This window comes from Ornithorhynchus anatinus, chromosome 1 (genome assembly GCF_004115215.2).
Source record: "Ornithorhynchus anatinus isolate Pmale09 chromosome 1, mOrnAna1.pri.v4, whole genome shotgun sequence".
Lineage (NCBI taxonomy): Eukaryota > Metazoa > Chordata > Mammalia > Monotremata > Ornithorhynchidae > Ornithorhynchus > Ornithorhynchus anatinus.
Window position 1 is genome coordinate 25122023 of NC_041728.1, and position 18250 is coordinate 25140272.

The 18250-nt window shown below is 44.3% G+C and overlaps 1 non-coding gene across 1 annotated transcript; it reads right to left on the bottom strand.

Annotated features, from left to right (window-relative positions):
• Positions 1–4848: 4848 nt before the first annotated feature.
• Positions 4849–4986, bottom strand: LOC114816020. The gene has a single exon (XR_003763797.1). It is a non-coding gene; the product is annotated as a small nucleolar RNA SNORA7 (small nucleolar RNA).
• Positions 4987–18250: the final 13264 nt, after the last annotated feature.

Genomic DNA, 18250 nt, shown 5'->3' on the forward strand with positions numbered 1-18250 from the left:
TCTCCCACGTGGGGCTCACAGTTTAAGGGGAAGGGAGAACAGGTACTAAATCCCCATCTTCAGGAGAGGTAACTGAGGTTCAGAGAAGTTGTGACATGCCCAAAGTCACACAGCAGGAAAATGACAAAGGTAGGATTAGAACCCAAGTCCCATGATTCCCAGGCCTGTGCTCTTTCTACTAGGCCACAATTCCTTTCTTTTGAATTCTGTCCTGTGTGTCCTGCCCCTAAAAATCTTGGTGTTCATTCTCAGTCCTTTCAGTGTAATATCCAAGCTCTTACAACTTTGGGTCTATTGGCATCTCCACGAGGATTTGCTCTTACAACTTTGGGTCTATTGGCATCTCCACGAGGATTTGCTCTATCAGAGCCTCTAGTTCAGATAATCAGTAATATTTACTGAGTGCCTACTGTGTACAGAGAAGCACTAAACTAAGGACTTGGGGCAATACAATAAAGTAAGTAGCCATGACCCCTTGCTGCAAGTACCTAGCAGCCTATTGTGGGAGTCAGACACTAAAATAAATTACCCCCTGAAGGAGAAAGGAAAAGGGGATAGATTCACATATGAGTTAGTGAGTTAGATAAGTGCCTAGGCAACGTGGCTTAGTGGTTAGAGTATGGGTCTAGGAGTCAGAAGGACCTGGCTTCTAAACCCAGCTCTCCCCCTTGTCTGCTGTGTGACCTTGAGCAAGTCAACTGTGACTCAGTTACCTCATCTGTAAAATGGGGATTAACACTGTGAGCCCTGTGTGGACACAGTCCCATCCAATTAGCTTGAATTTACCCCAGTGCTTAGTACAATGCCTGGCACAAAATAAGTGCTTAACAAGTACCACATTATTATTTAAAATGATCATTTTAATATATAATAATCTAATAAATATAAATTAAGTGCTAAGGAAGGTTATGAGTACATAAATGTGGAGGTGGTGGTGCATAAGGGATGAAATGGCAGTTGAGGGGATATCAGATGGGCATGGTAGAGAAGCAGCATAGCGTGGTGGTTTGAGCATGGGCATGACAGTCAGAAGATCATGGATTCTAATCCCAGCTCTGCCACTTATCTGCTGCTATATGACGTTGGGCAAGTTACTTCACTTCTCTGTGCCTTAGCTACCTCATCTATAAAATGGGGATTCAGACTGTGAGCCCCACATGGGATAGGGGCTTTGTTCAACCTGATTTGCTTTATACTCCCTCCCCACGCACTTTGTATAGTGCCTGTACTAAGCGCTAAACAAATACCTTATTATTATTATTATTATTATTATTAAATGAGTCCAGCACCACGCCAGTCCCGTCATCGGGGTGGGATGTGGCATGCAGAATGTCACGCAGGACCGAGGCCTGCCCACCAGAGGCTGAGGAGCAGATCCCAGTGGAAACAGGCAGAGCGCAAGGGTAGAGTTGTTGTTTCTTCATGATGTACCCAGCAAGCCCTCAGAAGGGAATTTCCTTTGGGAAAACAACAGGAGAGCAGGGTCTTCCGGGTTGCCCTGCTCACAATCCTGTTTCCATGGCGATTCCCTAGCGCCTGTCTAGCTCACTGCCCCCCGGTGACTGCTCCCACTACCCCTTTACCTTTGCCCACCCATTTCTCCTCTGAACTGCTCTTCCCCCCGAGTCAGTCAGTCCATCAGTCGTATTTATTGAGCCCTTAATGTGTGCACAGCATTGTACTAAGTGCTTGGGAGAGTACAATATAACAATAAACAAAATAACAATAAACACATACATTCCTTACCTACAGTGAGGTTACAGGCTAGAAGGAGGGAGCCTAGAATCTAGAGAGGGACTTAGGTGATTCTTACCCTGCCTCATTTTTCCCAGCACAAGTGCTCTAGTTCTGGGAGAGAAGCAGAGAATCATTTCTGAGCCTGGACACTCCATTGCAGCAGAAATGCTCTAAGTTGTCCCCATGAGCCATGGAAGCTTTAATGGGCTTAGGGCCCAGTTCCCAGGAAGCCATTTGGTCACTAGGGAGAGGCTGCCTCATTGGCAATTAAAAAGGAAAATAAAAAGAGCATTTTAGTGAGTTGGTGTTTGTCTCCACCAATGTATTGTAAGCTTCAGTCTCGCAGCACTGAAGTACATATCTGTAATTTATTTATATTAATGTCTGCCCCTCTAGACTGTAAGGACGTTTCGGGCAGGGAGTGCGTCTGTTTATTGTTGCACTGTATTCTCCCAAGTGCCTAGTACAGTGCTCTGCACACAGTAAACGCTCAATAAATACAATTGACTGACTGACAGGAGGGCAGGGATTATGTCTTCTACCTTTTCTGAACTCCTCCAAGTGCTTAATACAGGGTTCTGTACACAGTAGGCACTCAATGAATACTGTTGTAGGTGCATGTCCTCTAATATATCTTCCCAACTAGGCCCTCATCTCCTCTTCTCCCGTTCCCTTCTGTGTCACCTTTGCACTTGGATTGGCACCCTTTATTCACCCCTCACTCAGACCCACAGCACTTATGTACATATCCCTAATATATTTCTTTATATTAACGTCTGTTTCCCCCTCTAGACTGCAAACTTGTAAGCAGTGAATGTGTCAACTCTGTTTTATCGTACTCTCCCAAGCACTTAGTATATTGCTCTACACACAGTAAGTTCTCAATAAATATGATTGATTGACTGATAGATCACTAATGAAGGGCTGGAAGAAATCAGATGGATACGCCTTTCCACACAGGAAAAGAAGTCTGTAGAGAAACTGCCAACTCTTTCTGGACCGGGGACCCTAGTGTGTTCAATAATTAATCAATTAATCAAATCAGTCAATCAATGGCATTTATTGAGTGCTGACTGTGTGCAGAGCATTGTACTAAGTGTTTGGGAAAGGACAATATATTAGAGTTGGTAGACATGATCCTGCCCACAAGGATCTTACAGTCTAAAGGGAAAGACCTTTAAATAAATGGCAGATGGGGGAATAATAGAGTTTATGCAAAAGTGCCGAGGGGCTGGGGTGAGTATCAAAGTACTTAAGGAGTGTACAGCCAAATAGGGAGCCATAAAATACTGAGGAGCATCTCCTGCTCCCGCCAGTTACATGGCACCCAGAAATAGTCCCTCTGATCCTCATTGTGTCACTGGTTGTAATGAGGGATATTGCTCTGGTCTCTTAGCTGGGCCATCTACTTGGCATGAGACTAGACTATGGGGTGGCTCCACTGGGCCATTGGGTGACCTTGCTGAACCGGCTGCCAAGGTCATGGCATCTCTACCCTGGGAAGCCTTTATGAGTGGGATACCCGGCTATCTCTCAGGATGAAGAAAAGCTGGGGCAAACAATGGATAGAAGAAAAAATGGTTCAGTTGGGTCCATTTCAGCTGCTATGGGATGACTGGAATCTTACGTTTTCTGAGTAATCTTTTATTTCACAGGGTTGGAGAGAACCGTCATTGAAATTCTAGGTGCTTGTTAAAAATGAATGGAACGGAATCTTTTCGGCGGGTAAAAGTTCTTTGTTCCTCCCAGACACACTTTCTGTAATAAAAAAAAATCTGCCAGGAGTGTGTGTGTATATATATATATGTATACATATACACAGGCGATGTTTTATATATATATATATACATATATATATATGGGGGGGAGGTGGGAATTAGTGCTCCTTAAAATCCCAGCTTGTTTTCCCCATTATGATCCTAAAGTAGCTTTATTTTGAGCCAATTATCAATCTGCAGGCATTCTTTGCTTTGTGATTCCTTTTTTCCTTTCTTAAGAGAAAAAAGAAATAGAAAGGAGAATAAAGATGAGCCTGAACAGAGCCAAAATTCTCTTTTCACACTGAGATGGGACTTCATTCTCCTCTCCAAGCCATCAGTGTCAATGATTTGATTAGAACTTTGCCTTCTCTGTCTGCTCTTAGGTTCTCTTCTCAGATAGCCTCTCAGCAGCAATCTCGAGGAAATAACAATAAATTACCTATTGGTGTGTACTTTTGAGGGGAAATTGCAGGGCCTCTAACATGGGATTACTCTCCCACCATAAAAACCTCCCTTGACATTGATATTTCTGCCAGTTGAAGCTTTAGCCCAACCCAGGGAAGGAAGAGGAAAAGTGGAAGAGGTAGCCTGGAGGGAGGTCGTGATTCAGAAAGAAAAGTCAGAAAGTCAACTTCCTGCTTGGGCTAAACCAAACCACCTACTCAGAAGCTGATAGCATCTCCAGCTCTCCTACTCAGAAGCTGATAACATCTCCAGCTCTCTGAATCCCACTGCTTGTGGCCATGTCTCGGACATGGACGAGAAGGCAGAGCCTCCATCATCTTGGAGGAGGGAAGTGGATTAAGTTAGTATTGAAGGTGAGGAGGACAGTGAGGTCAAGGAGGAGGAAGCTGGCATGTGTACAGAGGAAATATCAGATGTTTAGGGAACATCACCTGGAACTGAGGGGTGGCTGCTAATGGTTACCATCCATGGATAGAGAGCACTGGGGCTAAATCGCCCATGAGTCACTTGTGGTTGTCTCCGCATAGGATGGGAGTTGGGGAAAAGTCAGTCAGTGTAGTGGGAAGGAAGGGGAGAGGAAGGGAGTATTGGTTAAAGAGTGGAACTAATAATAATAATAGTCTTCACTGAGCATGCCCAGAGAACTGTACTAAGGCACTTGTCTTGTCTTATGACATCGAGTCGTCTCTGACCCATAGTGACGCTATAGACATATCTCGCCCAGAACACCCCACATCCATCAGCAATCATCGTGATACTGTATCCATAGAGTTTTCTTGGTAAAAATCCTGAAGTGGTTTATCACTTCCTTCTTCCGCACAGTCAAATTGAGTCTCTGCCCTCGACTCTGTCCCATGCCACTGCTGCCTAGCACAGGTGAGTTTTGACTTGTAGCAGATTGCCTTCCCCTCGCTAGCCACTGCCCAAGCTAGGAATGGAATGGACGGGCCTCTTCTTGAGTTTCCCTCCGGTAGTCGAGACTGGTAGAGTCCTGGAAATTCTCCAGATGCGACCCTGAGAGGGGACTAAGGCACTTGGGAAGCATGAAAAAAAATAAAGAAACATTCCCTGCCCACAAGAACCTTACACTTTAATGGGGAAGCAAACATGAAAATATTTAGAGGTAGGAGAATGGAAAAAATACTTGAAAAATTGAATAGATGTATGCACGTAAGTGTTGATGGTGGCTATAAAGGAACTCATCTGTGCAGTTGTTTTTTATGGTATTTGTTAAGCACTTATTATGTGCTAAGTACTGTTCTAAGCACTGAAGTAGATCAGGTTGGACACAGCTAGTAATAATAGTAGTAATAATAGTTGGACAAGCTAATCAGGTTGGGCACAGTACATGTCCCATATAGGTATAAAAGTCTTAATCTACATCCCAAAGATGAGGGAACTGAGGCTCAGAAAGTGAAGTGACTTGCCCAAGGTTACCCAGCAGACAAGTGGCAGAGCCAGGACTAGAACCCAGGTCCGTGTTCCCTCCACTAGGCCATGCTGCTTCTCAGTTATTTTGTCTTTAAGCCTTCCCCAACAGGACTAAATTCCTGGAACTATTGGTTCTGGGGTGGATTTGGCCTCTCACTGAGTACCCTGCTGCTCACTGCGTTGGGTGGGCCTGCCGACCCTCAACTAGAGCTCTTTCTGTTTATTTTCACATCTGCAGCCTTGCAAGAAATCCCTAGATTTCCAATGCCAAGCCAGAGTCAGGTGCCACTGGGGCGACTTGTTTTCAATTACTCTTTGTGGTGAAGAGAAGGTCTTCAGTAAGGGTGTAACTTTTTCCATTCCTGAGAAACACATCTGCCAAGGATGCTGAGGGGACAGGATCATATTTTCACTCTCCTCTGTAATACACAGGTCAGTCAACTGTAGAGTTTTCAGGGCCTGATTTAGCCAGAGAGTAGACTTCCTAAATTCTCTTCTCCTTATCTTTATGGCTCTCTCTGTTTTTTATTCATTTCCCTGTTCAGTAGCACTCTCAGGAGAATGGAAACTAAAATAATTTACAAAAAAATTTACTGGTTACTTGTTAGGAGTTCTTTTTAAATGTTTGTGCTAGGGAAGAATGAGGTTTGGTATTCTCTGTGAACTTCAATTATAGATTTTTTTCTTTGACCTTCGACACCATTGCGCGTGCAGAGTACACGGTATTTAGATGGTGCCTTTCATCGAAGGACGTCAAAGAATGCATCATGTTATTCCAACTTAACCCTGGTGTAGCTGGGGAAGTTGAAGCACTGAGAAGTTAAGTGACTTACTCAAGGTCACACAGCAGTCAGGATCTGAACTCCAGGCTCCATACTTCTTTCCACTAGCCTCACATAAGATTTTCACCCTCAAAATCTCCTGTTCACAAATACACAAATTAAAACCCCACAAATCTTACCCACAATTAATCTACCCGGATTCCAACTCTGCATGTTGTACTCTCCCAAATGCCTAGTACAGTACTCTGCACATAGTAACTGCTTAATAAATTCCACTGATTGATTGATTAAAGAGTGTGAGCTCAGACAATAGTGTGGGACTGAAGAGAGATTTTTGCTCTCAGAGGAAAAGAGTGATTTGTCAGCCTCTCCTCCAGAGTTCGATGACAGATAGTGGGGATAGGGAATTTATCTGTTCCAGAAAGACACTTAACCCAAGATGACGAATTCTATTGTCAAGGGCAGGTTTAGTCAGCAGCCACTTTAGCTTTACCTTTGGATTATCACAAGATATAATCCCCCCGTGGGCTTAGTTGCATTGATTTGTCAGGGGCTGACTCATTTCTGATCATTATGAACCACTGGTGATTACGTGTGAGGTGGGTTGTGGTGGAAGGGAGGGGAAGATTGGCAGACGCTCTTAGTAGGTAGGGACCCTCCCAGTACTGGTGGACGGGGTGGCGTTATTCTGAGGGTGCCATGTCACATCTTTGGTAGAAGACTGCCACTGGTGAAGCCTGAGAGAAAATCAGAATTGCTCCTCTCCCTGTCAGATGGTGAGCCCTGGTGGGACAGGGACTGTGTTGCAAGCTGATTATCTTGTATCTTCTGCTTAGCACAGAAGACAAACAATAAGTGTTTGATGACTACCATAGCACCATAACTACCACTACTAGATTACGCAAAAGCAGTGTATTTTGTAAAATGGTGGCTATTCATTCATTTCAAATCGTATTTATTGAGCCCCTATTGTGTGCAGAGCACATTCCCTGCCTACAAAGAGCTTACGGTCTAGAGGATGTGACAGTAACTATCACTTTTGCGGAAGTGTGTTGAGGTGCTCCAGAACCCTCAGCGTTTCTCTAGGGAAGGAAAGAGCCTGGTTTGGGAGTCAGGAGACCTGGATTCCAGGCCCTGCTGTGACTGGCATGCTGTGTGATCTTGGACAAGGCATTTAATCAATTCATTCAATCAATCACATTTATTAAGTGCTTACTGTGTGCAGGGCACTTGTACTAAGTGCTTGGCAGAGTACAACACAACAATATAATGATCACATTCCCTGCTCACAACAAGCTTACAGTCTAGAGGGGACCATACATTAATATAAAATTAAATAATATATGGTGCTGTGGGGCTGAGGCTGAGAGGGGTGGTTGTGGAATAAAGGAAGCAAGTCAGGGTGACGGAGATATGAGTGGGAAAGAGGGAAATGAGGGTATAGTCAGGGAAGGCCTCTTGGAGGAGATGTGACTTCAGTAAGGTTTTGAAGGTGGGAACATAATAGTCTGTCGGATATGGAAAGGGAGGGCATTCAGGCCTAGAAGAGTATGTGGGCAAGAGATCAGCGGCAAGATAGATGAGATGGAGGTACAGTGATAGGTTCGTATTAGAGGAGCAAAGTGTGCAGGCTGGGTTGTAGTAGGAGTAGTAGAGAGGCGAGGTAGGAGGGGGTCAGGTGATTGAGTGCTCTATGGCTCTTTTGGCCTCAGTTTCCTTATCTAGTAAATGGGGATAAGATGCAGCTGTCCTTTCTCATAGATTGTGAGCACTGTGAGGAAACAGGGAGTAGGTTGGATCTGATTTCCTGGTATCTACCCCAGCACTTGACATGGTATTTTGGCACATTATAAGAGCTTAATAAATATCATCATTATATTGTTTATTAGTGTTATGCCCATAGCTCTAAGTTTGGAAATCTGAAAGTCAACTATGTGCAAATCCTCCCTCATTAGATTGAAAGCTCTTTAAGGGCAGGGAATTTGTGTCTGCTTCCACTAGTACTCTCTCAGGCATTTAGTACAGCGCTCTACCCACAGTGGGCACTTAGTAATATCATGGGTTGATTGATTTAACCCTTGCCCTGAATAATTATCTCTCACCCTCTATAACCTGTCTGTTAATCCCCGCTGTATTGTAGCCTCCTAAGCACTTAGTACAGTATTCTGCACAGAGTAAAGATACTCAATAAATACCATAGATTGATTGAATGGATGTTCACAAGGGCTTTCTTTTATTTTTACTATTGGACTTGTTTCAAGGGTTTCCAAGCTATTGAATTTGGCTGTGATAAAGATTCTGGGGAAAGCAAGGCTTAATCTTCTGGGAGAATGCACTTTGTATGCCAGCCAGATTTGATTGTATTGTGCACGGGGCATGGAAAAACAGCTTAATGAAATGCAAGTGGAAAGCTTTAGAAGAGCAGGTTAAGTTTGGAATGTGTTTGATTTATTTACTATGAAATTGAGAAATGGAGCAAATTCACAAGCGTTAGTCATAAGACAGTGAAGTAAAGAAATTTCATTCTTTCACTTTGCCAACGATACACATTGGTATTTGGATCTATTCACCTGCCCTTTGGGATAAGATTTCTGTAACTCAAGCTATAAAAACCTCTTGCCCATATTTCTCTTTGTTGGATTCTTGTCCCTTAAAATAAACCTCCTAGTGATCAATCAAGTGTTACTTACTCTACGGTGTGCAGAGCACTGTACGAAGAGCTTGGGAGAGTACACTACAATATAGTTGGTTGACACAATCCTTGCCCTCAAGGAACTTACAGTCTAGTGGATTCAATCAGTTCCCCATAGAAGCTGCCTTAGTTGCTGGAAGCATTGCCTTCTTCCTCCATTTCCCTCTGCCACTGCTCCTTGACCACGTGGCTGGCCCCAGAGTGACCTAGTGGGGAGAGAGCTTGGTCTTGGGAGTCTAAAGGATCTGGGTTCTAATCCCTGCTCTGGCCACTTGTCTGCTGTGTGACCCTTGAGTAAGTCTCTTTGCTTCTCTTTGCCTCAATTCCTTCATCTGAAAAAATGGGGATTAAAACTGTGATCCCCATGTGAGACATGAACTGTATCCAACTTGATTACCTTGCATCTACCCCAACGAATGGTACAGTGCCTGGCACATAGTAAGCACTTAACAAAATGCCCTAACTATAGCTTCATCAGCCGCTGTGGGGAGGGGAAGGGAGAAAAGGGGAAACCCTCCAAGTGTAAACCCTGAATTGTAATCTAAGTGTTGTAACCAGGGATGCTTTATCAAAATGGGCACCAAGGGGCCTCTGCTGTAGTCCACTACCCTCGGGGGCCCATCGCAGTCATTCTGAGGACACTGTGTCCCTTCCCATCATCTCTTATCTCTGCCACTACAGCTGTCCTGGGGCCAAAAGTAGGCCTGGCAGGGAATGGAGTTCAGGCTCAAAGGCAGGAAGTCAGTATGCTTGAAGGAGAGTGGGACTCACAGTCTATGTAGGAGGGAGCAGGATTAATGCCCATTTTACAGATAAGGCACAGGGAAGTTAAGTGACTCACCAGGTTGGATACAGTCTATGTCCCACATGGAGCTCACAGGCTTAATCCCCATTTTACAGATGAGGTAAATGAGTCATCGAGAAATTAAGTGACTTGCCCAAGAGCAGTCAAGTGGCAGAGTCAGGATTAGAACCCAGGTCCTTCTGATTTCCAGGTGACATTCTCACAAAACTCCATATTCAGGAGAGTCCGCACAGTAAAATTCACTTACTCTGTGCCCAACACTATGCTAGACACTGGTGGAGATTCAAGATAATCAGATCATAACCAGTTCCTGTTCCACATGGGGCTCATCATTTAAGAGGAAGTGTGAATAGGTATCTTATTCCCATTTTACAGATGAGAAAACTGAAGCTCGGGCGATTTCCTGACTTACCCCTTTCTCTTTCCTCATTCCTTATTTATTTCCATTTTCAGGCTCAGAGCTGGCCTTTTAAATTTCCTTTGATGGAGAAGTAGCATGGCCTAGTGGAAAGAGCAAGGGCCTGGAAGTTAGAGGATGTGGATTCTAACCCTGGCTCCCACCACATATCTGCTGTGTGACCTTGGGGGAGTCCCTTAACTTCTCTGTGGCCTCAATTCCCTCATCTGTAAAGTGGAGATTAAGACTGTGACAGGGACAGGGACTGTGGTACTACCTGTTTACCTTGTTTCTGCCCCAGTGCTTAGAACAGTGCTTGGCACATAGTAAATGCTTAACAAATACCATTATTATTATTTTTTTATTATGTGGGGAGAAATGCCCCAGAGTTTAATGAAAGGCATTTCTGGAAAATAATAGGCCAGCAATCAGCCCAGAAGACAGTGCCTGTATAGAGTCTAACTCTCAAGGGCAAACCCAGGGGAGATTTCTCCTTGCTTGTCATTTCTTTTGCCGTCTCTGACCCATAGCGACGCCATGGACACATCTCTCCCAGAACACCCCAGCTCCATATGCAATCGTTCTGGAAGTGGATCCATAAAGTTTTCTTGGTAAAATATAGAAGTGGTTTACCATTACCTCCTTCCACTCAGTCAACTTGAATCTCCACCCTCGACTTTCTCCCATGTCGCTGCTGCGCAGCACGGGTGAGTTTCGACATGTAGCAGATTGCCTTCCACTCGCTAGCCACTGCCTAAGCTAGGAATGGGATGAGTAGGCCTCTGCTTGCCTTCCCTCCCCTAGCCCAAGACTGATAGAGTACTGGAAACTCCCCAGGTGTCACCCTAAGAGGGGTTCTCCATGCTAGGTGTTTGGAAAAGCAGTGCGGTCTAGTGCATGGGTCTAGGAGTCTAGAGCATGGGTCTGGGAGTCAAAGAACGTGTATTCTCTTCTTGGCTCCACAGTTGCTTTCAGGTGACCTTGGGCATAACACTTGACTTCTCTGAGCCTCAGTTTCCTCATCTGTAAAATGGGGATTCCATAGCTTAAACTGTTCTCACTTCACCTTGGACTGTGAGCCCCATGCGGCAGGGGGACTGTGCCCATTCTAATTTTCTTCTATCTATCCCAGTGCTTAATAGAGTATTTGGCACAGAGTAAACCCTTACTAGTCAGCTCCTTAGGAGCAGAGATCACCTATACCTACCCTTCTGAACTGTTCCCTCCTGAGTGCTTTGTACAGTGCTCTTCACTCAGTAAGGACTCAATAAATACCATCGATTGATTAATATTATGTGGCATAATATTCTTGCTTCTACCCCAGGACTCTAGCTCTGTCTTTTCCTCTCCTCTGACTTCCAGCCTCCAACATTCATAGCCTCAGCATTGACAGAGCCCCTACTGCAAGCAGAACCTGTCCTGGGAGTTGGGAACATTCAATAGAAGCAAAATTTCAGAATCTCACCCTTCCCTCTGGCTCCTTTACAACCTAGGATTTTTTTTCTTTTAATGGTACTTTTTGTTAAAAGATGGTTCTTTTTAGGTGCTATATGCCAGGTACTGTACTAAGCCCTGGGGTAGATAAAAGATAATCAGATTGGACACAGTCCCTGTCCCACATGGGGTTCACAGTCTAAATTTGGGGGAAGATTTAATCCCCATTTTTCTAGATAAAGTAATTGAGGCACAGAACAGTTAAGTGACTTGTCCAAGGTCACACAACAGACAAATAGTGGAACCGGGATTAGAACCCAGATTGTCTGACTCTCAGGTCTGGGCTTTTTCCACCAGGCCACTGACTTGGGATACAGAGTCAGGGCTCTGAGGGTGCAGATCTGCAGCTTTGTTGGCACACACACTCTTCTTCCGCCCACCTTCTCTTTTCTTTGACCCTCCCACCTTCCCCTTCTCTCCCATCCCCCACCTGGCCAACCTCTCCTCGTTGGCCTTTAGCAGCACAAACCATCTGTGTCCATCCACATCCCACTTCATATTCATGACATCTTCTTCCGGTCCCAATACAACTTAATTTAATTTCTCCTCCAATTCTCAATGCCATCTGAGCTGAAAGCCCAAGAGGATCGGGGCATCATTACCAGTGGAAAAGAAGTTTTCATCAGAGTTACTCATACAGTGTGTCACTCCAGGTAATAAATCCAGTCTACAGCAAGGATTGCTCTGTGAAATATTACTGGACCTCACTAGGCTCAGAAAATAACTCTGCCCTTCCCACTCTGGGTCTTAGCAGGATAGAGTAGAAAAGTTGGCAGGTAGGAGACTGGGGTCACATGAACCCGATCGAGTTAGGGAAAGAGTTTGTCATGGTATTGTGTATTTTTTCAGCGTGTAAAGCATAGGCTGAGTACTGGAATAGAGACAGGATTATTTTCATCATCATCACAAATGCCTACTACGGACAGAGAACTGTATTAAGCAATTGGGAGAGCACATAGAGTTCGTAGACATGATCCCTGCCCTCAAGGAGCTCTTTATTAATGGGAGAAACAGACTCTGGAAGAATTTTCTGATAGAAGGAAGAAGGACTAGAAATCATGTAGATGAGAGGGTGGGGTCCTCTCTGCAGACATACCTGTGCCCCTTGCCCCCCCGTCCTTGCCTGTTTGTTTGCTCGGAGGAGTGAAAAGCTTGAAAACTATTCCGCCCTTCGCCGGCCGATATAAGTCACCCATTTTGTACTCAATATTCCTGACTGTCCCATCTTACTTTATGCTCTTTGTTCACTGATTGAATTCGCTTCTTATTATTTTGTATGGCTATCTTTTCCTCTTAGATTGTGGGCCCCTGTGGGCCATAGCCTAAGAATAAAACTCATAAGTGGGTGGGATTTATTAACTGCCTTACTATATGTTGAGCACTCTACTAAGCGCCCAGAAAGATGATGATGATGATAACAATAATAACAATAATAGTATTTGTTAAGTATTATCTATGCTCCAGATGTTACTAAATAAGTAGATGCAAGCAAATCAAGTTGGACACACTCCCTGTCCCACATGGGACTCACAGTCTTGATCACCATTTTAAAGATGAGGTAGCTGAGGCACAGTGAAGCTAAGTGACTTGACCAAGGTCACTCAGCAGACAAGTGGCAGAGCTGGAATGAGAATCCAGGTCCTTCTGAATCCCAGGCCTGTGCTCATTCCGTTAGGTCACGGTCTAAGATCATCAGGTCAGTCACAGTCCCTGTCCCACATGGGGCTCACAGTTTAAGTCGGAGGGAGAACCAGTATTTAATACCCATTTTATAGATGAGGAAACTAAGGCACAGAGTTCAAGCAGCAGGCCAGTGGCAGATCCGGAATTCATTCATTCATTCAATAGTATTTACTGAGCACTTACTACGTGCAGAGCACTGTAGCAAGTGCTTGGAATGCACAACTTGGCAACAGATAGAGACAATCCCTGCCCAATAACGAGCTCACATTCAAATCCAGGTCCTCTGACTCTTAGGCCTATGTTCTTTTCACTAGGTCATGCTGCTTGTTGATTTCCTTTGATTCTGATTTGATTCTCAGAAAATTACCTCAGGCTTTTCTTTGCACACTGTAACCACTGAATAATTAATTATTAGTTATGATAACAGGAGTAATGATAATAACGATGGTACACCTCTGATAAGGTTCAGCAAGTAAGGAAGGGAAGATTACCTGATTCCACATCTCCCTTGTGCCTTCAGACTCATCTATTTGGCTAAGAGCAAAGAAAGAAAAGGAAAAGAGAAATCTTTATCCTACCACATTTTTCATTCCCATTTTTTATGGTGCTTGTCAACCCCTATTATATATGAACAACAAACCGACTTACCAAACAATTCTGCCCATTGATAGATCCCTGGGAATAGGGCGAGAGGAGTTGGGCTAGAAGGTGAAGTTGGATGCTGATAAATCAATGCCCGAAACATTGTGCAGGCTATCTTTAGCTTTGGCCTGGATTCTCACCTTCAAAATATTCACCTTCAAAGCTGATGATTTGGGGAACAGATGTTTTAATTTATTTCAGATAATTCATGAAACTAATTTATAACATATGGCTTATCAAACTTGGGGAAAAGGAGGAGGAGACCAAACTGATTACGGATGGGACTTGTCATTGAGATTCGTTTGACCTTTCTGGATTGGTGGGGGACTCAGAAATCCCTACATAGAGAGGCAGCACCACCTTTATATCTTTTCTAAAAGGCAAAGTGCCCTGTCTTACCCCTAGACTCCACAGATAAATTTTTCATTCCCTGTACGATTTTGCTTTTCTCCTCCCTCGGGTTTGAGGCCCATTTCGCTACTCTTTGGTTCTTCCACCAGAGAGTGGGCAGGAGGAGGAAGAAGAGAGACTCGAAGAGAGACTCAAATCAGTTCTTTTGGCTACTGTGAGCAGTTGGATTTAAATCTGTCGATCCTTAGTATGTATTGGGTGCCTACTGTGTGCAGAGCACTGTCCTAAGCGCTTAGGAGAGCACAACAGAGTTAGAAGATCCGATCCTTCACTTAAAGAAGCTTTCAGGCTACTGGGAGAAAATAACTTTGTGGGGAAAGTGATTGGATCTGTAGATTTCTGACTTTGCACCAGTGAAAAAACACTGTCTGTGTTGGATGGTGTGAAGCAGCATGATCTGGTGGAAAGATCATGGGCCTGGGAGTGAGAGGACCTGGCTCTGCCACTTGCCTGCTCTGTGACCTTGGGCAAGTCACTTAACTTCTTTCTGCCTTAGCTTTCCCATCTGTAAAATGGGAATTGATTGCATGTTCTCCCTCTTCGACTGTAAGCCCCATGTGGGACAGGGACAGTGTGTCTGACCTGATTATATTGTATGTACCCCAGCAGTTGGCACAGAGTAAGAGCTTAACAAATATGATGATTATTATAATTCTTATGAGACATAGTACCTTTCTCCTGGGGAGTTTGTAGTGCCATGTTAACTGGAGGGCACAGGCCCTTGGTGAAGTCTGGAATAGATTTGGGAATCTTCTGAGAGGGCGTCTAATTCTCTGATTCTCCTCATAGTCCTCATCTTGTGGTCCAGGAGAAGGAAAACACGGAGGCCAGAGTGGCCAAGTAGAAAGAACCAGGGACTGGGAGTCAGGTTACACAGGTTTTAATTCCTTAATTCCATCTCTGCTCAGTGGCCTACTGAGCAATTTTGTGCAGTTCACTTAAACTTGCTGTGTCTCAGTTTACTTTTTCTAGTTTCCTTACATGTAAAGTGGGGAGGAAATGGCTGAGTGGGGAGGAGAAGCAGCATTGACTAATGGATCAAGCACAGGACTAGGAGTCAGAAGGACCTGGGTTCTAATCTTGGCTCTTCCACTTGTCTGCTCTATAACCTTGGTCAAGTCACAACTTTTCTGTGCCTCAGTTACTTCATCTGTAAAAGGGGGATTAAGACTGTGAGCCCAATGTGGGACAGAGACTGGGTCCAATGTGATAAGCTTGGATCTACCCCAGTGGTTGACACATAGTAAGTGCTTAAATATTATTATTATTTGTCTAGCTGCCTTTTAGATTTTGAGCCTCATGGGGCAAAGGAACTGTCTGCCTTCTAAGTTCCATATGATGCCATCATGTCACACAGCACGTGTATGCAGCATAAAATAATGCCAACACAGGATACGTTTTGTGGAAGAGAACTTCTCCACCACCGTATCAGCCCTGCCCCTATGGCTTCTCTGCCCTCTGACCGAACACCCTGGGGAACTCAACTCCAAGACCCTGACTGGCATCTAATTCACCAGTCATTTCCATCCCATCACCATCTGTGGGGGCAAGAGGGCCCCGATGTGTCTGCCATCTTTGAAGGTCCCTTCTGGCCAACCCTGATGGAGGAGTGCCCAGAGGTGATGGTTTACCTCAGTTGCTATCTGAGCCAGCCTTGAGCCTGAAATCTAGAACAGAGCCCCTCTTTGAACATATGCTCTGATAGGACTGTGAGACGAGGCGGCAAAAGTAACACAGGACCAGCTCCATCTTACACCATTTGTTAAACCACAAATAGAGCAGCACAGCTTCATCTTTACATGTGCATAGTGTACTGGGGACTGCGAGTCTCACACTGGTCTTTCCAGCTACACGTGCTTCTTCACCATTGGTAAGGTGGTCTTGGCATTCAGAGGACGGCAAAAAACACCAGTATTTTGGCTCTTGCCTGCTTTTTCTCTGGCAGCTATTGCTCACATGTTGTTTCCTGCTTCCACATTGGTAGGACTCCATGCCTCAGGGAAATCAGCCCAATTCCAGCCTAATCACATCCAACGCCAGGTATATTTCCAGTTCCCCAAGCTCCTTCTTACTCCTGGCAGCGTTTTTCCATTTGAGGCAGGGAACGGTGTGATGTTACATGGTCATTTGTCATGCTCTACTGACTATCTGTCTTGGTGCATTCTGAGGAGCTAAAGTAACAGTAACCCTGGAGTCAAGAAAAAGGAGGCCAAAATCTCATTCAAATTTCTAGAACCCCTCTTTCAAGTTCAAGTAAAGCAGCCCAACCTAGGGGAAAGACCACAGGCCAAGGAATCTGGGGACCTAATCCTAGCTCTGCCACTTGTCTGCTGGGTGACCTTGGGCAAATCACTTCATTTCTTTGTGCCTCAGTTGCTTTATCTGTAAAACGGAGATTAAGACTGAGCCCCATGTAGGACACGGACTGTGACAAACCCAATTTGCTTGTATCCACCCTAATGTTAAGTACGGTGCCTGGCACATAGTAAGCGCCTAACAAAACCCATTATTATTATTATATCTGTCAGCAAGGAGCTTGTGATCTAAGCAGGAAGGAAGATGTTAAAATAATTTTCAAATAGAAGGAAAGTGCTCAAGTAATGGAACCTATAAGACAATATGTACAGAAATGGTTGGACTACATCAGGCCGTAACTGGTGCAGGAGTGCAGAGGAAAGAGTTGAGTGGGTTAAAATCCTCCCCTCATATCTGTCAATCATCACAATTTTGTCAGTCATCACAATTTATTTTGAAAAGCAATGTGGCCTAGAGAACCTGGTTCTAATTCTAACCTAGAGAACGTTGTTCTAATTCCACTCCGCTGCCTGTTTACTGTGTGATCTTGTGCAAGTCACGTAACTTCTCTGTGCCTCAGTTACATCATCTATAGAAGGGGATTAAGATTGGGAGCCCCATATGGGACATGATCTGTGTCCACCCTGATTATCTTGTATCTATGTCAGTGCTTAGTACATTACCTGGCACATAGTAAGCTCTTGAATACCATTAAAAAAAAGCAAAACCTCTTCTCGATTATTACCAATTCCTAATTTTCTTGTGTTCCTATCATATTTCTATGGGACACTCCTAAGTGCTTAGTACAGTGCTCTGCACTCAGTAGTCAGTCTGTAAATGCTGTTGGTGGATTCCACTTTTAATCTTCAAGTTTTCCCTTTTTATCTGGTTCTTTTACATTTCTTTATGCAATGTTGGGCTCTCCAAATTCCAAACGTCATCACTCCATTCATCCAGCTAATCCATTACTTATAGAAGGGTTTTATCTTTGAAGATGATCCTTTCTGCCTAGGATTCATGAGCATTCATTTCAAACTTTCCTTCTCCCTCAAGAGCAACATTGTCTTCTGATTTTGGCCCTTTTTCCTAAGTCAAGCAGTTCAGAATTAAAAGAAACAATCATCTCGATTCCTCACTCTTCACACCTATCAGAACGGAAAACTAAAACTGTGAGCCCTAAAACTAATCAAAATAATTATCCCATTGACAATGTCTGGGTAGGGGAATTTGGTCACCATACCACCATTCAGAGGATGACTTTTTGCAGGGCACCCAGTAGAGGCATGGAATCTAGGGAGGTGGCAGAGATTATCTTTTCTTATTTGCTCCCTCTGTGCCCACTGCTTCATTGCCCCCTGAGCTGACCTATGGGGGTTTCTTCCGGAGAGACCACGTTAATTTCCCCTTCCCCACCCTCCCATCTCAAAATCAAACTCACCTGGGCAAAAAGTTCAGAACTTCCCAGAAGTCTCACAAGATTCCCACTCTAGAGCAGGGAAGTAGAAATGAAGGGAGCCTGCTCGTGGCCTATTGGTAGATTATCTTTCTGTATGAAATTAATCAATCAATGATATTTATTGAGCACTTACTGTACTAAATTCTAAGCGTTTGGGAGAGTACAGTGTAACAGTTGGTAGACACCTTCCCTGCCCACAA